The 27,963-nt window shown below is 39.6% G+C and overlaps 1 protein-coding gene and 1 non-coding gene across 4 annotated transcripts in view; both read left to right on the top strand.

Moving 5' to 3' along the window:
- Window positions 1–6,724: 6,724 nt before the first annotated feature.
- The window catches only part of Pak1 (p21 (RAC1) activated kinase 1), a 141,213-nt gene continuing 119,974 nt past the window's right edge, over window positions 6,725–27,963 (top strand). Inside the window, exons 1-2 of one of the 3 annotated variants that reach the window (XM_078046726.1) lie at window positions 6,725–6,859; window positions 11,331–11,385. The gene's annotated coding sequence lies outside the window, so the exon portion shown is untranslated. The remainder of the gene's footprint in view (window positions 6,860–11,330; window positions 11,386–27,963) is intronic. The other 2 variants (XM_078046724.1, XM_078046728.1) reach the window with 2 other exon arrangements.
- On the top strand, window positions 25,130–25,202 carry Trnaa-agc (transfer RNA alanine (anticodon AGC)). Its single transcript has one exon. It is a non-coding gene; the product is annotated as a tRNA-Ala (tRNA).

Genomic DNA, 27,963 nt, shown 5'->3' with positions numbered 1-27,963 from the left:
GGCTGAAGCTGGAGGATCATGGGTTCAAAGCCAGCCTCAGCAAAGGTGAGACACTTGTAACCCAGTGAGACCCTGTCTCTAAATAAAATACAAAATAGGGCTGGGGATGTGGCTCAGTGGTCGGGTGCCTCTGAGTTCAAGCCCCAGTAACCCCCTCCCCACCCAAAAGGCAAAACAAAACAAACAAACAAACAAAAAAGAAAAACACTGTACCATTGATGAATAGACTAGCTTTGGCTACAAGTAAAAGTCCTGAGAAATAATAGCTTAAAAAATTTACTTTTCTATACCTTAAAGAGAGTTCTGGAGGCAAGTGTGTCTTAGCATTGGGCTAATGACTCAAAGTAGTTGGTCAAGATTTAAAAACATTTTTTTTTGGTGGTGGTACTGGGAATTAAGCCCAGGGTCTCATGCATGTCTGGCAAGTGTTCTACTATTGAGCTAGAATTCAAGACCTTTGTGATTTTCTTGGCCTTTTCCTCATGGTTTCAGGATGGGTGTTCCAGCTCTGGACACATGTCTACATGTGAGGCAGGACGAAGGAGGAGGAAATAGAAGACAGAATTAAGAAGGAAAAAAATGTCTCCAGAGAGCTTCCTTTTTTCTTCCTCTTCCCCTTTTCTCCCACCCCTTCTGTAAAAATTTTCTGTTGCTTGGTTTCAGATGACCACAAACTTAGTAGCTTAGAACACACATTTATTACCTTAGTTTCTGTGGGTCAAGAATCAGAAGGGGATTAGGTGTGTCTTTTGCTCAGGGTGTCACGAGACTGCAGTCATGGTGTGGGTGAGCCACGGTCTCTTCAGAGGTTCCATGTTCCTCAGGTTGTTGGCAGAGTTCACTTCTTACAGCTTTATAACTGGCAGCATACTTCTTCCAGCCCAGAGAGTGAGAATACATCTTCTTGGAGTTCTATACACTGAGAGGGCCTGGGAACACTGGTATGCATGATAATGAGATTACCTAGTGCTTAAAGTACAATATTTAAATACCAATCCTTCCTTGAAAGGAATCAGAGCCTTGGAGAAAGAGCATATTTGAAGGCTGGCTCCAAAAACAAAAAACAAAACAAAACAAAAGACAGAGCCTTGAACATATTGGATCAAAAGCAAAGAACTGTGCAAGGAATGATGGGAGCACATCAAAAGAGCAGCAAATAACACAACTATTTAAAGAACACTCTGGTAGTTTCTTATTAAGTTAAACATGAACCCATCCTACAACTCATCTATAACACTTCTGGGTATTTATCAGGAAAAATGAAAACATATGTCCGCACAAGCACACATGCACATTATATAACAATCATTGTAGTCTTTTCTTTCCTTCCTTTTTTTTTTCTTTTTTTTTTTTGTTATGGTACTGGGAATTGAACCTAAGTGCAGTCTATGACTGAGCCATTCCCCAGTCATTTTTTTATTTTTATTTTGAGACAGGGCCTCATTAAGTTGCCCAGGCTGCCCTTGAACTTGTGATCCTTCTGCCTCAGCCTCCCAAGTCACTGGGATTACCCATGTGCACTAGTGCAACTGGCTCATTGTAGCTTTTTCTCAGTGGGCTAAACACTTGAAACAGCTAACAGATAAACAAATTGTGGAAAATCTATCCAGTGGAATATTATTCAGCAATAAAGGGAATACTGTCTAAAATATGAAACAATGTAGATGATCTGAAAAACATTATGAGACCTGGGAATGCAGCTCAGTGGTCCTATGCTCACCTAGAATGCAGGAGGCCTTGGATCCAGCATGGGGGAAAAAATTATGAAAAGAAACCAGACACAAAGAAGTACCTATGGTATGATTTTATTTATATGAAATTCTTGGACAACGTTAATTTATAGTGACAGAGTAAGCAGATTGACTGAGGAGACTAACTGTAAAGAGGCTTAAGGGAACTTGCTAAACAGATGGGGTTTGCATTTACATGGTTACATACTTTTGTCATAACTCATGAAGCTGGGGCTGGGATGTGTCTGCCGATAACTAAAAAATAAATATTAAAATTCTCTCACTCTCTCTAATAAAATAAAATAAAATAAAATTCTCTCCCTCTCTCTTACTCTCTCTCACTCTGTCTTTTAAAAAAAATAACTCATGAAGCTGAACACTTAAAATGGATGTGTTTTATTAACTACTGTTATATTTTAATAAGGTTGATATTTAAACCTCGGGCAAAAGATCTGATTAGATACTTCACAAAAGACCATATCCAAATGACCAATAAACTTATTCACAGGTTTTCAACCTCATCAGTAATCACAGGAATGCTAAGTAAAGAAAGAACACAATGTCACTATATACTGCCCAGAATGAGTAAATTAATATTGATAATACCAAGTAAAAGTATAGAATAACCAAAACTTTCATACATTGCTGGTAGGAGTGTAAATGAATTCAATGATTTTGAAAAAATAGGTTTGGCAGTATCCACTAAAGTTGGTTTATAATGTGAATCTACAAATGAAACCTAACTAGTTTGTGGCAGACACTTCTGGCACTTCCACATTCCCTTAGCCCATCTTTGATTTCAGTTGCAGCTGTAGTAGACAGTTCCAGCTCTCATATCTCTCTTTACTCTGCTTGGGACCTTCTTTGGCATACGTGGTAACTTGCTAGATAGACCTGTAAGCAAAGCCACAAAATCCAGGGGAATCAACTGCCCTGAGGACAATACTCACCCAATCAGGAATGGAAGCCAGCAGATAAAATGGAAGCCAGCAGCTCTTTTATCTGGGAGGCATTCTGAGTACTTCTCTTGAGATTCTGGCAGAAGTGAGACCCTAAATACCACAATCTCCACTGACTTTGCCCTTTCCCCTCTCTAATTCCGATTTCTTGGGATCACCTCCTAAGTAAACATCATGCTCTTGAGTATTTATCTCAGGTTCTGCTTTCTGGGAAACCCAAAGTTAGGTAACTGCTACCAGGAGAGAAGTTGGACCTCAGGATGGGATTCTGGGACTGAATCAGTTGTGATCAAATGGCAACAAAGACTCCCTTATTGATAGTAACTCGAGTAGTGATAAACTCTGACTTATTGTACAATCATAATAGCTAAAGCTCTTTACCTACTGGTAGATTGAAGTATAAGTGGGAGGAATACATTATATTATGCGATACCCTAGGCACAGGGGTTTCAACCTTATTTATTATTGCCCTCCTAAAAATATTAAAGTCTTCCTACTTTTTTTAAAAAAATATTTATTTTTAAGTTATTGGCAGACACAACATCTTTGTTTGTATGTGGTGCTGAGAATCAAACCCGGGCCAGGCGAGTGCGCTACCGCTTGAGCCACATCTCCAGCCCTAAAGTCTTCCTACTTAGAGATGAAATACTAAATGTAATTTTTGTCAAATAGTACTGAGAGTCGGAGGCCACAAACCACTATACTATCTAAGGTTTCCTGCCTGTAAACTACCAGTTTCTTTTCCCTTGGGCAAGAAACCAGACCCAATGAGTAATCTTGCTCTAGCACTTGAATGGTATGGGATAATGTTAACTAAAATTTCACAGACTTGACTGGATTTTGTGAACTATTTTAAAATTTTTGAAGAAAGAGAATTCTAGGCTCAGGTCATTCACCTATCAATTCAATTCAGGACAATCTAGAAGACACCCCATGAAAGATTTTTGAAAAGCTCTCCTGTGGCCAAAGAGCAGGCTACACTGAAAGTGAGGCCCAGAATGTAAAGGGGTGCCAGAGATGTCATGACTGCTTTTTTTTTTTGTTGTTTGTTTGTTTTAATACTCAGGATTGAACCCAGGGGTACTTATCCACTGAGCCACATCCCCAGCCCTTTTTACTTTTTATTGTGAGACAGTGTCTCACTAAGTTGCTTAGGGTCTTGCTAAATTGCTGAGGCTGGCTTTAAACTTGGATCCTCCTGCCTCAGCCTCCTGAGTTGCTGGGATTACAGATGAGCACCATCACACTGGCCATGACTGCTTTCTTATGCCAAAGTTAGGATCCCTGTTGGTAGGAGTGGGACTGTTAAGACATGGGATGGAGACATTTGGATGGATGCAACTTCTAGCAAGTATGCTTTTTCCACTTATTAATATAGAGCAGCCCGACCCTTGACTAGAGATTGTATTTGTTTCCTACAGCCGTTGTAACAAATTATCACACACATAGTGGCTTATAACAACATACATTTATTATTTATCTGAGTTTTGTAGCTTGGAAGTCTGAAATGGATGTCAGTTGGCTAAAATTAATGTTTTGGCAGGGATGTTCCATTCTGGAGGTCCCAAAGGAGGACTTATTTTCTTGCCTTTTCCATCTTCTGAAGTCTATTCCCAGAGCTGGGGAATTCCTATCTCTAAATCCTTAATTTAATTACATCTGCAACCCTGTCATCGAAGACACCATACTCATAATTCCCAGGGATGAGGATGTGAATATTCTGGAGGAACCATTATTCTGCCTACCTTATAGATGATACAAAGAGAGTATAGATTAGAATCAATTTACTGGGTTGAGATCTTTGGTTATTACATTATCCATTTTATGTCTCAGTTTCCTTGTCAATAAGAGAGAAGGAAGAAGAGTGGTATCTATCTAAAAGTGTTGTTAGAAGTTAAGAAGTTGCAAAGTTCTCAGAACAGTATCCAGCACATGGAAAGCACCATACAAGCATTTATTAAATACATTTTAATAATGGTTTTGTTGCCATGTGTCAAGCACTGTTCTAGGTGCTGGAGACAGATCTAGAAATATGAGTTGTTCTTAAGGCACTGATGGAGTCACATACATAAATGCAGTTACTATACCATAAAGGTATGTAAGTCCTATAGGATTACAACATTGTTAAGCTCAAGAAAAGTCCAGAAATATTAGTTGAATGAATACATCTGATATCTAATTGAGTCGAGCTTTGTAATGAATGGTGTTGGTAATGAGACATGAAGAAGTATGTGTTCAAAGAAATAAGTAGTATTTTGGTGTGGTTGGAGCAAAAGATATACAGTGTCAGACGAAGCTAGTAAAGATGGGTGTAAGCAGCTGGGTTGTGAAGTGTCAAGAAGCTTGGACTTCATCTTGAAAAAAATATAAGGTTTTCAGACTGTTTAACAGGGGAGAACATCATCAGCTTTGTGGTTTTAAAAGGCTACTGTGGTGACTAGTGTGAAAAATAGATTGGATTTGGAGAGACTGGAGGTTGTTATAGTTGTCCAAGTGGTGGATGAACAGAAGGGCAAGGACTTGAAAAGTATTTAGGAGAATCCATAAACCTTGGCGACCAATTTCATATGGACGTTGAGAGAGGAAGAATGGGGCCCTATGCCTAGATTTTTGGCGTAGGAGTCAGCTGGGTTGGTGGTCCATTCGCCGAGGCCAAAGAAACAAAAGAGAGAGTAACAAGTCTGTGGGGGGAAATGGCAATAGAAATTGCCAATATTCTAAAGGACTTAATGCGGCTAACTTTAAGTCATCCTTATTATGGTAAAACTGAGGCTTAGGAGATAAGGATACACAGATATTACTTACTACGATGTTAAAATTATGGCTTATAAGTTTTAGGGTTTATCACTACCATCGGATTCCAGACTTTTAGTGGATAAGGCTACCTCAGTTTTGGACTTGATGAAATGGTCGTACAGCAGGGTACGAAGAAACGCTGTTTGGGAGTTTTAGGAAATGCAGAGTATGAACTCAGGAGAAAGGTTTAGGTAGAAAGCAATTTCCGTGGCAAAAGAACAGGAAAGGGATCCCAGTTTTTTCCTGTCAGTTTAGGAAAGTTCAAACTTCTCCATTATCATTCCTTTTCCCCAACTTCCCGTACCCTTGCTCCTAAATCCTACCCGCCCTCCCCCCCCCAAAAAAAAAACCCAGAATAATATATTTCTGGCTCTGCGATCACAGGAGATCCGCCAGTTTTCAAATTCAGCTCTTGGCAATGAGCTAATGAATGTTGTGGTGCTTTGTAAGCTGAAGACCAGCGGGTTAGCGTCTTTTCCGATCGGGACTGTACTCATCTCGAAATCATCCAAAAAACCTCTCAGAAGAAATGCCGCTTCCAAAGACTGCAGCGGGATATAGCGCAGGCGAAGGACAGAGAGGTGGCGCAATGACGTCACGGACAGCCCGGTGATTCCCTGGCCTCTGGCGTCATGCGCCGATGACGTCATCCAGGGCGCCGGCATCCCTAGCGGAGTTGGCCTAGCTCACGTGGGTCGTCCAGCGCTCCCCGCCCCCTCCCACCTGCTGGAGGCGGGGCCGACAGGGCTCGGCCGGCGCCGCGGCTTCGCCGGGAGGGGGCGGGGGCTGGTGGGCGAGGCGGTCGGGCCCAGCCGCGCTACGTACAATAGTGCGGCTGCGGCTGGAACCGAAGGTGCCGACCACACAGTAGCCGCCCCTCGCGGTTTCCCCCACACGTCCCCGCCCCTCTACTCGCCCTCACGCCTCCTGGCGCCTGGGTCCCAGGATCCACCATCCTACTCCTCGGACGCTTTCCTCTCACACTTCTCTCTCTTTTCACGGAGCTCCGCGCTCTCGAGATTCTTCCGAAAGAACCGAGTCTCCCTCGACTTCCCACCTCCTCCCTCGGAGTCCACTGCAGCCCCTCACGTCCCCGCCCTCGCAGATCCCAGGTCCTTCCCCAGCAACACTCCTCAGCGCGCCGCCCCGTCCCCTCCCGCGCCTCAGCGTCTCTTCCCTTGTCGATCCGTGGTCCTGAGGGGATCCCCGGCGCGAGCGGCCTGAGGGAGGCTCGGAGCGCGCAGCGGCGGCGGCGGCGTCGGCGGGAGGGAGAGAGAAGCGGCCGCTCGCGCACACTCGCGCGCTCCGGGCTCGGCTGCCGCCACCGGGGTGGAGGAGGAGGAGGAGCTGAGCGGAGCCGAGCGAGCGCGGAAGGTGAGCCGGCCTCCTGCCCGGTACCCCTGGTGTCGCTGCTGCCCGGGCCGGGGCGCCGGGGCTGGGACGGTGCAGCGGGCAAGCGGGGTGGGCTGGAGGCCTGGGCCCATTCATTCTCCCCTGGGGGCCTTCCGCCTCGGCGGGCGGGCGGGCGGGGACTCCAGGTAAGGTGAGGCAGGCGCCGCCCCGCAAGGCCGGCCGTTCGAGTCGGGCCAACAAAGGCCCCTTGTGCACGCACCGGTGCGACCGCAGGTCTCTGATGCTAGGGCACTTCTGGGACCCGAGAGTGGGGCAGGGCGGAGGAGGGGTCGGGCTGGGCCGGGTGCACGACAGGACCTGGTCCCGGACCGACTCCCTTCCGAACTTCGCGGTCCTCCGACGTTCACTCTAGCTGGCTCCGGCAAAGCCTAGCAAAGCAGCGACCGATTCATTCTGCATAGAGATTGCCCGGTCCTGGCTGGGAGAATCACTTTTAGGGTTCGACGCCTTGAAAAAATAAGCTCGGTAGTACTGGACATGGGCAGCCCCTCCCCCACCCCGGGAATACTCCGTAACTTGGAAAGTTAAAACCAGATGGGGGAAGGAGTATCATAGTGTTTCACGTTCATTATTCCATTTTAAAAAGACATATGAGTATTACAACCTTTACTCTCTTGAATCTCGGAGTGTTTTGGAAGAATATTTGGTGTTTCTTTGGTGTTGTGAGCAAAGTCCTCTTGGATAATTCATTGTCTTACCCTTTATTATATATCCAGCATTGTGAGATGTGAAGGGAAGGGTTATCATTGTGGTTAACAGTAAAAATTAAAGTTCATTAGTCTTGCCTTTATTATGAGTTGTTCCAGAGAGAAATCTTTCAGTTTCACCTGGTAAAACTCTGGGCTCTCTCTCAATTGTCAGGAGAAATCAAGTCAACAATACAGAGATACGTCCTTTGTCTTACCGTGTGGCCTCACCTACTAACTTTGTGACCTTAAGTAGGTCACTTCCAGCCTCAAAGCTTAAGGAGTTTGCTTTTATGCTGCAGACACTGAGGCAGGTAGCAATCATCCACTCACCTTTCAAGATTCCTCTCCACTGTGAAGTCTATGCTGGCATCCCCTCCCTCTGGGAGAGAGCTGACTTCTTCCCATTGGGGCCTTCAGAGGTCTATTGGGATTTGTACCACTGCACTTGTGACATTTTTGTTTCAATTTGGAAATTATAAATCAGTTGCAACGAAACCCATGCCACCTCACCTAGAAGTGCTGCTTCTAAGGGCTTTGGGAATGTGTACCCTGCAATATTCCCTGAAGGGAATGAACTGCATGAGCCTACATGAACTCATGGGTCTACCCGGTCAATTTGCTTTTTCAGTCATTCTTTTATCCAACATTACGGGAGTCTGGAGAGCTATTATGTTTCAAGCCTTCTGCTAAAGGCTATGGGAATTCAGTCTCTGTCTTCTGAGAGCTCAAAGTCTAGAGGGTGAGGTAGACATGTAAACAATGAAGGCCCTCTGGGGGACTCCAGTTGTCCCAGGAGTAGTGTGCAATAATTGAGGTTGCTGGACCTGTTTTACAAGTCTTGTCCTGGCCAAAGTGAGCCCTGCAGAGAAGGTAACTGGCCCCTCATCCATAAGAGGGCACTTGATAAGTAAACTTGTTCAGCTCAACTTAATATGCATTTACTGAGCACATGTTTTGAGGTCCAGTGCTAGGCTTGGAGGACACAAAGGAAGGATCTTTGTACAACAAAACTTAATCACATCAGTGCCTCCTGCCGGACCCTTCATTGTTGAAAGATTAATTTCAGACTCCTTAACATGTAATAAGAAACTCTTAAGAGATTAGATTACTGCCTGCCTTTGCAGCCTCACTCTATATTCTCCTCTCACATCCTCTTTTTCATCTTTGCTTTTGCATGTGCTTGTGGAATGCCTGCCTTCTCTTACTTGACTGTGGGTAAGTCCTTGTTGGATCTCTGGAAAGGGGTCCCTTAGTCTCTCCCTCTTTCCCCCCATGGCATGAGTTGTTTTTGTATACAGCATTTTTATAACCCTTTGTAGCATTTCTCAGCCTTAAAGTTTTAGGAGTTTGCTTTTATGCTCCAGGACAGGCAGGTAGCAGTCACCCATGCGTAGGAGTTTGTACCTTTTTCTATTAGCCTGTGAATTTTTTGAGAGCAGAATGTGTCTTGGTTTAGTGCCTAGCTAAATTCCTGGAACTTTGCATAAGTGTTTGAATGAATGTGTATGAATGAAGAAGCAAATCAAGACCCATGAGCCAGGTTACCTAATCCTTTGGGTTGAAACAATTAGTTTTCAAAGTATGGTCCCTGGACCAGGATTATCAGCATAATCTGGGCATTTGTTGGCAAATTAATGGATCTTATCCCACACCTACAAATGAAAAACTGGGATTGGCCCTTAAAACCTCTGCTTTATCAAGTCCTCCAAGTGATTCTGATACTTGTTAAAGTTTAGGAATCACTAGGTAAGGAGATTTGATCCTGAGAAAATCTGTATCCTGCCAGTTAGCTTCCTCCTTTTTTTTTCCTTCCATAGTATTTACTGCCTAGTATGACATCTCATCCCACACTATATCCATCCATCTATGCATCCCCCATCATCTTTTACAGCTAGAATGAAAGCTTTCTTTTATGTTCTTGGGGTTTTTATTCAGGGGTGCTTAACCACTCAGCCACATCCTCAGCCCTTTTTAATTTGAGACAGGGTCTCACTAAGTTGCTTAGGGCCTCTTCAGGTTTTTAAGGCTGACCTCAAACTTGCAATCCTCCTGACTCAGCCTCCCAAGTTGCTAGGATTTCTGATGTAGGCCACCACATCTGGCTTGAATGAAACATTCTTGAGAGCAATAAATTTTAACTGATCAAGTTCATTGTTTTAAGCCCAGTGCCTAGGATAGTGACTGCAAATAGCAAACATTCAAATATTGTTGAATGAATAATATGATTGTCCTATTTACTGTCAGTTGCTGCAGGGGGTTTTTAGTCAAGAATGATTCTCAGGAGGAACCACATTCCAGAGTATAGATCTAGGAGGATTCTAACATTTTTGGATTAATTAGCTAACATTTAGCCTGAACTTTTCTTCCCTTTTAGTGTCTTTCTACAACCGAAGCCGGAAGGGTTTTTCTGTGTGTGAGTGTGTGTGCGCGAGCGCACGCAAAGGTCTTTGGAAATTGAAATATCCTAATCTAGGTTTGTTTTTTGCACCTTAACTTTTGAGTCTTTTAACTTGAAACTGTCTCTTCTTGGTCTCCTGTGTTTTTGTCTTCCTTCAGTGATACTTAAAACCATACAAGGGCCTATTTGACTCCACACAAAGGTTTCTCTTCCTTATGAAGCTCTCAAAATGCTTTGTTTCTTTCACTTTCTTATTAGCCCTAACATACCATGCCCAGTTTTTTCTTTCCTAACTTCCCCTTGAGAGAGTGTCTTCATTTGCTCATCCATTTCCTTATGAACAGTTATTGAGTCCTTTTCCAGTTATTTGAGTCCTGGTATATGACAGGTACCAGGTCCTATGCTGGAGCAGGACAGTCAGCTGTATATAGGGTGTAGCCCAAGTCCTAAAGGAGCTGAAGATAATGCAGCATGATTTGATAAGGGTTTAAAATTATGAGATGAAAGAGAAGAATATGAGGGGCTGGGATTGTGGTTCAGTGATAGAGCGGTCGTCTAGAATGGGTGGGACCTGTGTTCGATCTTCAGCACCACATAAAAATAAAGGCATTGTGTTGTGTCCATCTACCAAAAAAAAAAAAAAAAAGGTTCTCTCTCTCTCGCTCTTAAAAAAAAAAGAATATGATTGTATAGGAGGGAGAAAGCTGTCTTTGTATTATTTTTTTCTTAATTTAGGGATAAGTTTTTCAAACAATTATTTTGGTAAGCAAATTTGAAAAAAAATAATTTTAAGCATTCACTGGCTTTGTTGGGTAAAACCAAAAAACCAAGTTAGAATCAATAGTTGCCAATTTGGGACAATTCTGAATTCTACTATTGTTGTTTTTAATGAATTTTCTCTTTCTTCTTTTTAAATCTTTCTAAGTCATAAACAGAAAGTTTGATGTTTAAGGTGATCCAAAGAATATACCTCTTCATAGATATTTTAATTATTAAGGAGTAATGTTATAATTCATAGTGGGGTAAAGTTAGGGGACCTTAATTTAGTATCTGTCTTACTGCATGACCTTGTAGTTTTATGTCTTTTGTCCTAACTCTAAGATGGGAATAGTAACAGTTGCTGTGGCTAGCTTACAGGGTTATGAAGCAACTAAATAAAATATTGAGTATAAAGAAACCTTTGAAAACCATAATTTATTAGCTAGTTTTTAAGTGGTAATAACTATTAACAGTTGCTTACATTATTGAACACCTGTTCTGTTATAGACACTCTGTTAGCTGTTTAATAAGTTTTTTTCTAATTCTCTGAATAACTACATAAGATGATTTCTGGTATCTTTTATAGATAAAGAAGCAAAGGCTCATACTGGAAAAGGAAACTTGTTCAGGCTTTTCTGCAAGTAAGTGGCAGCCTATGTCCATCTGACTTTGGCAGCTATGTGCTATTTTCAGTCCTCAGGTTGCTTTCATATTTCCATATAGAGGATATAGGAATGTTTTACAAATAAATATGTTGCTGTGAGAGTTAAAATAAAATTTCTTTCCATTTAGTCTGGTCGCTTTTGTACATTGCAAAGATTGGTGAAGATGGATTTGTATTTTTTACATTTATCATTCACACAGGAAAAATAATATCATTCCTGGGTGTTACTTTGTTCAGTCTTCTTAGTAGCCCTGTGAGGTAGGTATTCCCATTTTATGTGTTAGGAGACTGAGGATCACATAAATGTTGGCTTATTCAAAAGCTCATAATTAGCAAGTGCCTGAATATTGATTTACAAACACATTTTAAAATTCTAAATGTAGTACTTTACTTTTGCCACTATAGACTGACTTTTGAACTCTATCAAGCTAAACTTTGGGGCACTCAAAGCATCCTTTTATATTCCTTCTTTACTTTTTCTCTCTAAGAAAACCTTAATTAAAGTCCACAGTTTAAACTAGAAAAAAAATTTGCTGATTAAACTTTTTATCAGATGGTCATGACTGCATACTTTGAAGATAACATTTCTTTACAGAAGCTATAAGATTAGGTTTTATACAACATTCTGAGTCACCTGTGACTGAATGTTCATTTCCTTTTGCCATCATGAATTTATTAGCATTATATATTGCATTTTTCTGCCTTTAAGCTCTTCCTCTCATGAATAATTTCTTTTCTTTTACTCTTCTATCTTTGAGATGGGGAATATCATTTATTCTTCAGGATTCTCCAGATTATCCCCTCTTGAAGAATCGTGTAGTAATAAGTCTAGAAAGAACCAGAGGTTTATTGATCTCTCTTTAATTAATTTTGTATGGTATTGATTAATTATCTAGAATTGATCTAAGTCTTAGTTATGTAAGTCCATTATGTCTTGGCTCTTATTCATGGAGTCAGGGTTAAGTAATTTGCATGTAGCATTCGGAAATCTATTCTTACTTATGAGGCTTTCTTCCTTGACCTTTCCACTTCCAACCCTTTCCAGTGTCCTTTTTCCTTTCATACTGGGTAGGTACCAACTGAGGCTGACAAGAGCATTTTTCTCCTTTATTTATTTATTTATTAGAGAGAGAGAGAGAGAGAGAGAGAGAGAGAGAGAGAATTTTAAAATTCTATTCTATTTTATTTTTTTTAGTTATAGGTGGACACAACATCTTTGTTTGTATGTGGTGCTGAGGATCGAACCCGGGCCGCACCCAAGCCAGGCCAGCGTGCTACCGCTTGAGCCACATCCCCAGCCCCCATTTTTCTCCTTTATAGAATCTGCCTTTTGAATCTCTGGGGATGATGAATGGCAATGCCAACATATACATGGCTTCTCCCTCATCTGTCTGCCTATACTAGATCTTCAGGCCCAGCCTCCTATTCCCTTCCTGATTCCCACAAAGCTGGGATTGATATATTTCTCATTTGAACCCTTGACCTTATAGAACTTTGTGTAAAACTGCAATATTACCTGCCATTTTCTAGAGAAGGAGATAGATGTAAACAAAAAAGCACTAAATTTGAAGTGAGGCAAAGAGCAACTTTTATACTTATTTAATTTTTTTTTTAAAGAGAGAGTGAGAGAGGAGAGAGAGAGAGAGAATTTTTAATATTTATTTCTTAGTTCTCGGCGGACACAACATGTTTGTTGGTATGTGGTGCTGAGGATCGAACCCGCACCGCACGCATGCCAGACGAGCGCGCTACTGCCTGAGCCACATTCCCAGTCCTATACTTATTTAAATCTCTATTTCTTCTTTTGGAAAAAAGATAATAATACACAGAGTTGTGAAGATTAATAAAATATGTGATCAATGTTGAGCTATATAGATGTGTGATAGAATAGTTGTAATTTTATGACTTAAAATTATGTATAGCAGTGTGTTTTTTTTTTTGAGAATTTTAATATGTATTTTTTAGTTTTCGGCAGACACAACATCTTTGTTTGTATGTGGTGTTGAGGATCGAACCCGGGCCACACGCATGCCAGGCGAGTGCGCTACCGCTTGAGCCACATCCCCAGCCCTTATAAAGGTTTTTTTAAAAGTTCAGAAGCCTGGTCTCTATCTCAAATTTACTTTAAAAAAAGTTTACAGGGGATTCTAATATGCAAATAAAGTTGAAAAGCACTGTCTTATAATATTCATGTCTATTGTATGAAAACAAGTGATTTCATTGCCATTTAAAGTTCATTCATTTGCTAAATGTATATTAAACATCTGGCACATTAGATATCTGGCATTGTCTCTCGCTCTGAGGAAATAGACAAATCATACCCATTTCCTACTCTTGAATTTATCCTTTCCTGGAGAAGTAGACATGTATATAGACAATTATACTCTATGAGTCAAAAATGACACAAGGTGATAGGTGTGGGTGCAGTGTGAACACAAAAGAAGAGCATCTACCCTACTTAAAATGGGGGTGGCCTAGAAAGCCTTGTTAAAGGAAGTGACACCTCAGAAGTGTTCTGAAACACCAACAGGGGTTAACCAGGAACAGTGGAGGAGGGGTAGCAACAGGAGAGAGGAAGGGCCTCTAGAAGAGCAGTTAGGAGAGCCAGAAGATTCAAGAGCCTGTGTGGGGAACCCTGAGTAGTTTAGAATGCTTAGATGGTGGGACTCAAGGTGGGGAGTGGTGAAAGCAGAGACAGGATCCAGATGATGAAAGGCCTTTTGTATAGTGTCTAAGGTACTTTCACTAATAAGATCTCACATTGTTCTTCAAACAATTCCCTAGGTTATCTAGGACAGGTGTTCTTTTGCCTTCATTTTATAGAAGAGAAAACTGAGAGGTTAATTTAATTGCCTGAGGCTATACATCATATTTATGATTTGAAGCCAGATCTTTCTGACTTGAACTGATGTTTCTCATTATGCCATAGCTGTCTCACTCCTTTACAGGATTGTGAGAATCAAGCTAGCTCTGTGAATTTATGTATAGCAGTTGGTAAGCTGGAAAGTGTTTGGCTGATATTGGCTCTTAGCTGGAAGTTTGCAGTAAATGACCTCCAAAGGTGTTTTTAAGTTTGGGGTTCTTGGAATTCTTAATTGCTGGGATTTTTTTCCCCCCAGGAGTTAGTAAGCAGGGTCCAGCAACCTAAAATATTTTCAGATACTTTCTCTTCCAAGTTGAGTGTCTACCTAAATCATCTTGTTTGTCTTAAAGATATGTTTATCTTTATATTTCTTTTAGTATGAAAGAGTAAATTTTTCTTACACAAAATTTGGAGATTGGAGATTAAAATACCTCTAACAAATTCATCAGAATTTTATCATACCAATATTATAATTTCATCTATTTCCTTCTTATCTTTTTGAAAAATGAGTTTGGCATAGTGATCTCCCTGTTTCTCAGTAACCTTTGCTCCTTAACCTCATTGTATTTTAGGGATAAATGAGCTCAGGAACAAATCATCATCATCAGCTTCATTGCCATGGAACTTAGAACACTTGCCTAGCATGCTTGGTCCTACCACTGAGCTACACCCACATCCCTTCAAAAAATCTTTTATTTATTTATTTTTTTTCATACCGGGATTAAACCCAAGGGCGCTTAACCACTGGACCACATCCCCAGTCTTTTTTTGCATTTAATTTGAGACAGGGTCTCAATGAGTTGCTAAATGTCTTGCCAAGTTGCTGAGGATAACTTTGAATTCACAAATCCTCCTTCCACAGCTTCCAGAGTTGCTGGGATTGGGTGTGAACCACCACTCCCTGCTTCAAATAGTGTTTTACTGAATGAAGACTTTCATAGTACCAAGCACTTTATATTTGATGTTTTATTGAATTCTAAAATGTGTGTGTGTGTACTTTTTTCATTCCTGTAAGAGATTCCTTTATGCTCTTGTACAACTGAGGCAATTTGGAGATATCAAGCTGGAATTTGCAGATATTTTAATGATTATTTATTGTGTGATTATAGCAAGTCAAATAAGTCACCCTAAGCCTCAATTTTCCTTAGGTGTCATATAGATCTGTTGAATTTGATATCAATTTTCCCAGCTCAAATATTTGTAACAGTGATTCTTAACCTTCTGCCATCACCCTTTCCCTATAATACAGTAGGACATAGTCCATCAGTAACAGCATTTCACTATGGAAAGAATTCCCAGTGGACTAGAAGAGCACAATTTATAAATTTCCAGGTTGGGTTATGGGTGGAATGGGACTTTATATAGTTGGACAGACTCTTAATCCTCTATCACCTGTTGGATAATTACTATTTCATACCATTCTCTTTTATTTAAAATTTTTTCTCATCTGGAGTTGACTAGCCCAGAGTATGAGGTTTTCAGGGTAGATTTTTTTTTTTTTTTTTTAAATTTGGCACTGGATGTTGAACCCAGCTCATCAATGTGTTCTACCACTAATCTACCCCCAGCCCCTCAGAATGGATTTTTTTGATATTTTATTTGATAGTTAATCTCAAGAAGATATATTTATAAATTTATAAAGCAACTTAAGAAGAATAAATAAAAACCAGATGATCAAACTGGAAAAATCCATAATGATATACTTTTGAAAATTTAAATTTCTTGAGTAGCCTAGAGATATTTGATGTGTGTGTGTGTGTGTGTGTGTGTGTATACAGTGACATATATACACATACTTTCACATACAGTCTCATAATTGAATTCTGCTCTAAGATACTATATTTTTACAGATGAAGAGATGTTAGGTGGCTTGTGCATGATAATATAGCTGAGAGGTTGCAAACTGGAATCTTTATTCAAATCTTCTGTCTCCAAATCTGGTGTTTGCTCTTCTCCTGATCATTCATTTGTGTACTCCCTTGACCAGTGGCATTTCCTTTATTTTCCCTTGACTTCTAAATAATTCCAGGTTTAAAAACAAATCCAGGTTCCTGAGGCAATTAATAATTGCCAAAGCCTTCCTGCAGCCCCCCACCATAGAGAATCAAAATAAGGACATGAACCAGCACTTTTACAAGACAGGCGCTTTAACCAACTAAGCCATGGAGCCCTCATGAACCAGCACTTTTAAACATAGCATCTTGAGAGCAGAATATTCTTTTGTATGGGCTGGGGATGTGGCTCAAGCGGTAGTGCGCTCGCCTGGCATGCGTGCCGCCCGGGTTCGATCCTCAGCACCACATACAAACAAAGATGTTGTGTCCGCCGAAAACTAAAAAATACATATTAAAAAATTCTCAAAAAAAAAAGAATATTCTTTTGTCAGTTAAAACAAACACACAGATAAATATTGAGGAACAAATTGATTATTTCAAGTTTGTAAGTGGTCTTGATCCTGCCTCTGGATATCCTTAATACAATAGATCTAAGGTTGAATTCCACAATCAAAAAAAAATTCTCCTTTGAGTTAACTCATCTTGAAACTTCTGTTGTAAACTTCTTTCAACTTTTATGTATGTTTCAAAGTTCTTTTTTAAAATTTTTTATTTATATGTGACAGCGGAATGCATTACAATTCTTATTACACATATAGAGCCCAATTTTTCATACCTCTGGTAGTATACACAGTATATTCACATCAATTCGTGTCTTCATACCTGTATTTTGGATAATAATGATCATCACATTCCACCATCATTATTAACCCCATGCCCCCTCCTTCCCCTCCAACCCCTCTGCCCTATCTGGAGTTTGTGTATTCCTCCCGTGCTCCCACTCTGTATCCCACTATGAATTAGCCTTCTTATATCAAAGAAAACATTTGGCATTTGGTTTTTTGGGATTGGCTAACTTCACTTAGCATTATCTTCTCAACCTCCATCCATGTACCTGGAAATGCCATGATTTTATTCTCTTTTAATGCTGAGTAGTATTCTGTTGTGTATATATGCCACATTTTTTTTTATCCATTCATCTATTGAAAGGCAACTAGTTTAGCTATTATGAATTGTGCAGCTATAAACATTAATGTGGTTGTGTCCCTGTAGTATGCTGTTTTTAAGTCTTCAGGTATAGAACAAGGAGAAGGATAGCTGGGTCAAATGGTGGTTCCATTCCCAATTTTCCAAGAAATCTCCATACTGCTTTCCATATTGGCTGTTCCAATTGCAGTCCCACCAGCAGTGTATAAGTGTACGTTTTCCCCCACATCCTCACCAACACTAATTGTTGTTTGTCTTCATAATAGCTCCCATTCTGACTGGAGTGAGATGAAATCTTAGACTGGTTTTGATTTGCATTTCTCTAATTGCTAGTGATGATGATCATTTTTCATGTATTTGTTGATTGATTGTACATCATCTTCTTAGAAGTGTCTGTTTAGGTCGTTGGCCCACTTGTTATTGGATTATTTGTTTTTTTCGTGCTTAGCTTTTTTTTTTTTTTTTTTTTTTTTATTGATTGTTCAAAACATTACAGAGCTCAAGACATATCATCTTTCATACATTCGACTCAATTGAGATTTGAACTCCCCAAATACATAATACAGACTCACTTCTGTTACATACTCACGTTTTTACATAATGGCATATTAGTGACTGTTGTATTCTGCTACCTTTCCTATCCCCTACTATCCCCCCTCCCCTCCCCTCCCCTCCCATCTTCCCTCTCTACCTCCTCTGCTGTTGTTCAGTTCTCTCCCCTTTTTTCCCCCCACCCCCTTTCCCCTCATAACCTCTTATAATTTTGTGTATCACTGAAGGTCTCCTACCATTTCCATATGTTTTCCCTTCTCTCTTCCTTTCTCTCCCCCCATTCGTCTTAGTTTACTGGTAGTCTTTTCCTCATGCTCTTCCTTCCTGTTCTATTCTTAGTGGCTCTCTTTATATCAAAGAAGACATTTGACATTTGTTTTTTAGGGCTTGGCTAGCTTCACTTAGCATAATCTGCTCTAATGCCATCCATTTCCCTGCAAATTCTATGATTTTGTCGTTTCTTAGTGCTGCATAATACTCCATTGTGTATAGCTGCCACAATTTTTTTATCCACTCGTCTATTGAAGGGCATCTAGGTTGGTTCCACAGTCTAGCTATTGTGAATTGTGCTGCTATAATCATTGATGTGGCCGTATCCGTATAGTGTGCTCTTTTAAGGTCCTCAGGGAATAGTCCAAGAAGGGCAATAGCTGGGTCAAATGGTGGATCCATTCCCAGCTTTCCCAGGAATCTCCATACTGCTTTCCAAATTGGCCTCACCATTTTGCAGTCCCACCAGCAGTGAACAAGTGTGCCCTTTTCCCCACATCCTCGCCAACACTTATTGTTGTTTGACTTCATAATGGCTGCCAATCTTACAGGAGTGAAATGGTATCTTAGGGTGGTTTTGATTTGCATTTCTCTGATTGCTAGAGATGGTGAGCATTTTCTCATGTGCTTGTGGATTGATTGTATGTCCTCCTCTGAGAAGTGTCTGTTCAGGTCCTTGGCCCATTTGTTGATTGGATTATTTGTTATCTTATTGTTTAATTTTTTGAGTTCTTTGTACATTCTGGATATTAGGGCTCTATCTGAGGTGTGAGGGGTAAAAATTTGTTCCCAGGATGTAGGCTCTCTATTTACCTCTTTTACTGTTTCTCTTGCTGAGAAAAAACTTTTTAGTTTAAGTAGGTCCCATTTGTTTATTCTTGTTATTAACTCTTGGGCTACGGGCGTTCTATTAAGGAATTTGGAGCCCGACCCCACAATATGTAGATCATAGCCAACTTTTCCTTCTATCAGACGCAGTGTCTCTGTTTTTATATCTAGCTCCTTGATCCATTTTGAGTTAACTTTTGTGGCTGGCGAGAGAAAGGGATTCAATTTCATTTTGTTGCATATGGATTTCCAATTTTCCCAACACCATTTATTGAAGATGCTATCCTTCCTCCATTGCATGTTTTTAGCCCCTTTATCAAATATAAGATAGTTGTAACTTTGTGGATTAGTCTCTGTGTCCTCTATTCTGTACCATTGGTCCACCTGCCTGTTTTGGTACCAGTACCATGCTGTTTTTGTTACTATTGCTTTATAGTACAGTTTGAGCTCTGGTATCGCTATACCTCCAGATTCACACTTCCTGCTTAGAATTGCTTTTGCTATTCTGGGTCTTTTGTTTTTCCATATGAATTTCATGATTGCTTTATCTATTTCTACAAGAAATGTCTTTGGGATTCTGATTGGCATCGCATTAAACCTGTAGAGAACTTTGGGTAGTATCGCCATTTTGATGATGTTAGTTCTGCCTATCCATGAACAGGGTACATTTTTCCATCTTCTGAGATCTTCTTCTATCTCTCTCTTTAAGGTTCTGTAGTTTTCATTGTATAAATCTTTCACCTCTTTTGTTAGGTTGATTCCCAAGTATCTTATTTTCTTTGAGGATATTGTGAATGGAGTGGTTTTCCTTATTTCCATTTCAGAGGTTTTGTTGCTGATATACAGGAATGCCTTTGATTTGTGCGTGTTGATTTTATATCCTGCCACTTTGCTGAATTCATTTATTAACTCTAGCAGCTTCTTTGTAGATCCTTTTGGGTCTGTTAAGTAAATTATCATGTCATCTGCAAATAGCGATAATTTAATTTCTTCTTTTCCTATTTTTATGCCTTTAATTTCTTTTGTCTGTCTAATTGCTCTGGCTAGTACTTCGAGAACTAAATTGAATAGAAGTGGTGATAGAGGACATCCCTGTCTTGTTCCAGATTTTAGAGGGAATGCCTTCAGTTTTTCTCCATTTAGGATGATGCTAGCCTGAGGTTTAGCATATATAGCTTTTACAATGTTGAGGTAAGTTCCTGATATCCCTAGTTTTTCTAATGTTTTGAACATAAAGGGATGTTGTATTTTGTCAAATGCTTTTTCTGCATCTATCGAGATGATCATATGGTTCTGGTCTTTAAGCCTATTGATGTGGTGAATAGCATGTATTGATTTCCGTATATTGAACCATCGTGCTTAGCTTTTTGAGTTCTTTATATGCCCTAGAGATTAGTGCTGTATCTGATGTGTGAGGGGTAAAGATTTGCTCCCAAGATGTAGGTTCTCTATTCACCTCACAGATTGTTTCTTTTGCTGAGAAGAAACTTTGTAGTTTGAGTTCATCCCATTTATTGATTTTTGATTTTAATTCTTGGGCCACAGGAATCTTATTAAGGAAGTTGGGGCCTAATCTCACATGAGGGAGATTAAAGCCTACTTCTATTAGATGCAGGTTCTCTGGTTTTATTCCTAAGTCCTTGATCCATTTTGAGTTGAGTTTTGTGAATGGTGAGAGAAAGGGGTTTAATTTCATTTTGTTGCATATGGATTTCCAGTTTTCCTAGCACCATTTGTTGAAGAGGTATCTTTTATCCAATGCATGTTCTTGGCACCTTTGTCTAATATAAGATAATTGTAGTTTTGTGAGTTAGTCTCTGTGTCCTCTGTTCTGTACCATTGGTCTACCAGTCTGTTTTGGTGCCGATACCATGCTGTTTTTGTTACTATTGCTCTGTAGTATAGTTTGAGGTCTGATATAGTGATGCCACCTGCTTCACTCTTCCTGCTAAGGATTGATTTAGCTATTCTGGGTCTCTTATTTTTCTAGATGAATTTCATGATTGCTTTTTCTATTTCTGTGAGGAATGTCATTGGAATTTTGGTCAGAATTGCATTAAATCTGTGTAGTGCTTTTGGAAGTATGGTCCTTTTGATAATATTAATTCTGCCTATCCAAGAGCAAGGTAGACCTTTCCATCTTCTAAGATCTTCTTTAATTTCTTTCTTTAGGGTTCTGTAATTTTCATTATATAGATCTTTCACGTCTTTCCTTAAGTTGATTCCCAAGTATTTTTTTTTGTTTTTTGAGCATATTAAAAATAGGGTGGTTTTCTTTGTTTCCCTTTCTGTGGATTTGTCACTGATATAGAAATGCCTTTGATTTTTGGGTATTGATTAAAAAGTTCTTTTTAAATTATAAAATGCTAGGGTTGTGGGTATAGCTCAGTTGGTAGAGTGCTTGCCTTGTATGCACAAGGCCATGGGTTCAATACCCACCACCACAAATAAATAAATAAATAATAAAATACAGGGATGGGGAATATGTACATGAACATCTATTATTTAGATTCTATGATATTTTGCTATATTTGCTTTATTGCATGTCTGTTCATCCCTCAATGTGTTTATTAATCCATATTATTTTGAATCATTTCAAAATAAGTTTCAGGTATCAGAATACTCTACTATTAAACATGTTAGCATATACATAGAGCCATACCTGATTCTCTATGGCTTTATTTGATTAATGTTTATTTGCCCTACTAGATCCTAAACTTCAGAGAATCATTTATCTTTAAGACATGGCTCTTAAAGAGAAAAAGTTTTAATATAGTACCCTTTTCCTTAAAATAAAAGTATCTTTTTTTGCTTCACTGTTGTATTTCCAGTGCCTAGCATATAGTAGGCACTCATTTTTTTAATGAATGAATGAAAGCATACACACAAACTCTGATCCACACCTTTTCTTTCTTTCTTTTTTTTTTTTTTTTTTTGTCCTAGTGATTGAACATAGGGCCTTGTGCATGCTAGGTCATGCTGCATATGACTTCTTTAGTAAGAAAATTTGTTTTTTTCCAAGTTTAACAAATATAAAGGAATCCTTTTAGTATCTGTCTGAGAGGGTAGAAAAGAAGAAACCTCAATGTGCTAATATATAGCTGCCTAGTGCAAGTACCTCTAACCTGAATAAAAGTTGAAGGCATGCCCTGATGCTTTCTAGGAGTGTGGATTTTTTTTTCTTTTCTTTTCTTTTTCTTTTTCTTTTGTCTCTCTAAGTTGCTTAGGGCCTTGCTAAATTGCTGAAATTGATTTTGAATTTGCAATCTTCCTGCCTCAGCCTCCCATGCACTGGAATTACAGGTGTGTGCCACTATGCCTGGCTGGAAAATTCTTAAGATCACAAACCATTCTGGGTATTTTTTTTTTTTTCATTTGAATTGAGGAATTTCACATTACTAACAAATGACATTAGATTGAGGTCCTTTGCCTTCTACAGGGTCAGTTCTTTATACTACAATTCAAGTCAGTCGAAAAACAGTGGCAGTTTTCTTTTAGATTAGTATTATTTTCTTTAAAGTGCCTCACATTTCTAAGAGTTAACAGACATAATATTCTTCCATTAAAATAACAGAACTCTATTCTACACACTTGCTTTGTAGCACTTTTAATTCATTTAAAATTCAGTTATGATACTTTCATTCTAACAAGCTCTGTTTCTCTTTTTTGGTTTATATAAACATACATCTTTGCATAGCTATAATATAGAGCAGAGTTTGCCCTTTTTTCTTGTCCTATAATTATTCTTGTCATGTTACTCCTTCATTTTTACTATAAAATTTAGGATTACATTTCATAATTATCCTCAAACTATTTTGTCAGTTGGGGTTCTCCCAGAGAAGTGAAACCAATAGGGGAATTCTTTTTCAGGGAAACCTTAGTTTTGTTCTTAAGGTCTTTCAACAGGGTTAAATCCACACAATTACAGAGGATACCTAAGGTCAATTGATTCTACACATTAATTGCATCTATATTACTTTATAGCAACACCAGGACTAGTGTTGTTTTTAGTTAATTAGTTAGTTTATTTATTTTTGGATTGAACCCAGGGATGCTCAACCACTGAGCTACATTCCTGGCCCTTTTTATTTTTTATTTTGAGGCAGGGCTTTGCTAAATTGCTGAGGCTGGCTTTGAACTTTCGACCCTCCTGTCTCAGCCTCCTTTGGATTAGCATTTAATTGAATAAGTGGAAACTATAGTCTAACCAAGGTGACACATAAAACTATCACAACCACTTATGCTTTTTTTTAAATTATAAATTTCGTTGATATACACATATCAGTGTGTACAGTGTATAGTGTTTTTCCTATAATCTTGCATGTAGCTTTCTCCTTTCAGAAATTCCTTTAGAATACATTTCCATAGGTAGGATTATTGGATCAAGGGGTACAAGACCTAATGGGCTCTTTGAGAGGATTTAATATTTGCAAACTGAAAATAACTCTGCAGCCTTTTTTTTTTAATGATTTCCTCAGAAGTTGTTCTATTTAATTGATTCATTTCCCTTTTCCGCAAGCTATGTATCTCCTTGTTTTCTAGCCCTGAAAATTGCACATTTTTCTTCAGTTTTTCCCTGATTCTTCACCTACCACCTTCTTTCTCTTCTTCTCACTTTCCGACCCCATGCCCTGCCTTGTCCTCACATATTATAGATGAAATAGTGCCCTGCATTCCCACTGTTTAAAATCTAAAGGTCTACTTGTATTTGTATCCATTCTTGCCTCTGCCCCTTTGCTATGGTTTGAATATTGTCTGTCCTCTACAAAACTCATATTGAAATTTGATTGCTGTTGTGATGTTGGGAATTGGGCCTTTAAGGGATGATTAGGTCATTGAGAGGGACTAATGGGACTGGATTAGTTATCAGAAGAATAAGTTGTTTTAAAGGGAGAGTCCCTTGTGTTTTACCTCTTCTACACTTCCTTGCTTGAGTTAAAGCAGCATGGAGCACTCACCAGTACCCTGCTTTTGGATTTACTAGTCTCTAAAACTGTGAGCCAGTTAATCTCTGTTTTTTAAAAATTACCTAGTCAGTTATTTTGTTATCAGCAACAGAAAACAGACTAAGACACCCTTCTTTGATGACAAAAGAAGTGATCCCTTTTTTAGGAAAGGGCTCCACATGCTTTTGGATTCCTTCCCATGGTCCCTTTTTGGGAATTTCTTTATGTCTTCTTTAAATTTTGTTTTCTACAGAGTTTTTATAGCAATATTCAGACATTCTATTTAAAGGAAAACAACTTTCTTCTCCACGAAACACAAGTGTTCCTGATCCCATGTCAGACACTAGCTAAACCCTCTCTGCTCTCCTTCAAAGCTAGTTATCTTAAGTAGCTGTTTACAACTGCTGCTTCTGGTTCTTTACCCCTATTTACTCCGCAGCCTGTTTCACTCTACTTCTACCCCACCACCTCATTACAAGTGCTCTTGCTAAGGCCACTGATGACCCCATTGTCTACTTAAAAAAAAAAAAAGCAAACAAAAAAACGTAGCTCCTCTCCTCCATACTCAGTCATTCCATAATATCATCAAAATATTCAGGTGTGCTGGGCATGATGGTGCACACCTATAATCCCAGTGATTTGGGAGGCCGAGGCAGGAGGATCATAAGCTCAAAGCCAGCCTTTGAAATTTAGTGAGGCCCTAAGCAACTCAGCAAGACCTTGTCTCAAAAAAATAAAAAAACCCAAAAAACCAACCAACCAACCAAACAACAACAACAACAAAAAACAAAGGGCTGGGGATATCGATGGTAAAGCACCTTGGGTTTAATACTTGGTTCAAAAAAGAAATTAAGTTGTGACTCAGATGTCATGCTGATTTTTATTTATTTTCTTAATCAGTTTGGAACAAAACCAAGTAAGGCCTACATGTTACACATCTTTTGTGTCTTTAGGTATCTCTAAATTCCCTCTCAATCTCTTTTTCCCCCTCCTTTCAATTTATTTGTTGAGGAAATCACACTGTTCTGTAGGTTACTCCCTGTGGATTTTGTATCCCACAATTTAACAAGTTCCTTGGTCCTATATATTTCTTGTAAATTAATAGCTATATTTATAAGTTTGATTGCTGGGTTGCACGTGACTAAAACACTCAGGGGTCACTTGAGGGGAACTGGGCTAACTGGGCTGTGTGAAATAACCATTCAAGAGACAGAAATAGCCGGGGGCATAGCTCAGTTGGTAGAGTGTTTGCCTAGCATGCACAAGGCCCTGGGTTCAACCCCCAGTACCACCAAAAAGAAAAAAAATAATAAAGATATTGGGCTGGGGATGTGGCTCAAGCCGTAGCGCGCTCGCCTGGCATGCGTACCGCCTGGGTTCGATCCTCAGCACCACATACAAACAAAGATGTTGTGTCCGAAACTAAAAAATAAATATTAAAATTCTCTCTCTCTCAAAAAAAAAGAGAGACAGGAATACCTTTTTCTTTGAGGGTGCTGTGACGCTCTTCTGACCTTAGGGCAGACCCCTTTTATTGAGAAGTTATTCAAATGAGGCACTGGGTCAGGTTTCAGGGGGTTGAGTCTAGCTTCATAATGTCTGCTGTCAGCAGGTTGACTGCCATTCAGGTAGGCCACACCCAAGGGCAGAGTAAGAGAAGGGGACACACAAAAGGCATTTCCATGGAACATTCTATCCCAAACAGGGCCAGGGTAATATTACAAAGGAATAGGTGAGCATAGCTCCACCCATGGGGATGTAGGAAGGCATGCCCATGCAGGAGACACAGTCACTCGCTGGAACCCTAGAAGACCAGGGCTATCCAGCAGCATGACCGCAGGATGCCACACCCCTCAGTAGGGGAGACTGACACCCTCTCGTGCTAGTTGGCCTCCCACACTCGATCAGATTTAGGTTTTTTGTTTTATTTCATTTTGGTTTGCATGGCCACTTCATAGGCACTGATGTATTTTTTTCATCTAGAGGCTCATGGTTCTGGGAGTGATGGCACACACTGTAATCCCAGCGGCTCAGGACTGTGAGACAGGAGGATCACAAGTTTAAGGGCAGCCTCAGCCACTTATCAAGGCCTCAGCCACTTATCAAGGCCTTAAGCAACTCAATGAGACCTAAATGTAAAGTAAAAAGGGCTGGGGATGTGGCTCAGTGGTTGAATGATCCTGAGTTTAATCCCCAGTTCCAAAAAAAAAAAATGGTTCATGGTGCCTGGGTGTCCCATAGAATTCCCTTTTCATTACCATCTCACTGGACCTCTCATCAGTTTTTTGTTTTGGCAGTGGGTGGGGTGTGTTTTGACCACTGAGCCACACCCCCAGCCCTATTTTTTATTTTATTTAGAGACAGGGTCTCACTGAGTTGCTTAGCTCCTTGCTTTTGCTGAGGCTGGCTTTGAACTCTTGATCCTCCTGCCTCAATGTCCTGAGCTGCTGGAATTATAGTTGAGTGCCACCTCGCTGGACCTCTGATCAGTTGGCATTCTTGATTACTTCCTCTTTATAATGGTGTTCTCTGCTGGGCGTGGTGGTGGCTACTTTGAAGGATGAGGCAGAAGAATGAGGCAGGAGAGCCCAGGAGTTCAAGGCCAGCCTAGGCAACACAGCAAGATATCACTTACCTTGTTGTTTCCTACCTCTGTCATTCCTCTTTATTGAATTGCCTTTTTCTACCTTGAATTTAAATGTTAGAATGCCCCAAGGGAGAATTCTCTTCTAGTCTTCCAGGATGTTCTTCCTTCTTGATTTTCCTTGTTCTCCTACTTTGGATGTTTGTAGATAATGACTCCTTTATTTTCTTGGATGTTTCTAGCCTGAATCTTTCTTCTTACCTCTAGACCCCTATGTCAGTTGCCTGCTCCATAGTTTCACCCAGAGATCAATGTCTTTTACTTACTGTACTTTAAAATCACATTCTTCATCTTGTCCTATTAACCTGTTCTGGCCTCGTTATCCTGGTTTAGTGACATCTTTATTTCCTTAGTTGCCCAAACCAGAAGTTTATTATCACTGACACCTCCATCTTCCTTTTCTTCTACATGTACTACATTTCTAGTCTTGTCAGTTGTATTTATTACGCATTTTCTTATTCCATCTGCCTCTCCTGTCATCACCCCTCTGATCCAGATTATCTCAATCTTTACCCCTGGACTAGTACACTAACCTTTTAACTGAGTTTTTCTCCTTAAAACTTATTTAAGGTTTTTTCCCCCTTTAATTTAGAAGAAAATAGAACATCCTATACATAAGATTCTGAATGACCTGGCCCTTACTTTTGTTTTTCTAACTTCTTTTTGTGCTACTCTCCACCTCAGTGGCTGTGCTTCAGAGTGACTAACATTTTTTTTTTTTCTCTCTCTGTTCTACAAAGTTTGAGAAGGTCTTTCTTCTGGACCTTCATACTGCTGCTCCCTGGTAATGCTCTTCATAGAGTCTGACTTCTGCCTCCTTCCGTTTCTTCCTTTTGTGAATAAATATTCAGTATCTACTTTGATCAAGGACCTTACTCATCGAAAGAAGATCCCCTTTGTTTTCCTCTTGCAGCATTTTGTTATTCTCTGTAATGGCATTTGTAATGATTTGTATATTGTAATTGTAAATTATAATTGTATATTTACTTGACTGTTATACATCAGGACTTTCAGCTTAATGGAGTTAAGAGTCATGTCTCTTTTGTTTACCCTTGTACCCCATCACTTAGTGTAATGCCTGGAACATACCAGTATTGGAAGTATTTGCTGAATTAAACCTATAATATCAGTAAAAATTGATTATTAAGCCTTGTCAGTTTAATCCCTGAAGTGTTGTTTTTTGGAACTTCTTTCTCTTTCTTTGTTCCTTCTGCTCAGGTATAGGCTATAATCATCTGTTCAGTTACTTTTAGTAACTTTTTTTTTTTTTTTTTTTTTTGGTATCAGGGATTGAACTCAGGGACACTTAACCACTGAGATATCCCCAGACCTTTTTTTTTTATTTTTTAATATTCTTTTTTAATATTTATTTTTTAGTGTTTTAGGTGGACACATTATCTTTATTTCACAT

Source organism: Ictidomys tridecemlineatus, chromosome 4, assembly GCF_052094955.1.
Source record: "Ictidomys tridecemlineatus isolate mIctTri1 chromosome 4, mIctTri1.hap1, whole genome shotgun sequence".
In the NCBI taxonomy this organism is placed as follows: Eukaryota; Metazoa; Chordata; class Mammalia; order Rodentia; family Sciuridae; genus Ictidomys; species Ictidomys tridecemlineatus.
This window is presented reverse-complemented; position numbering and strand designations above follow the sequence as displayed.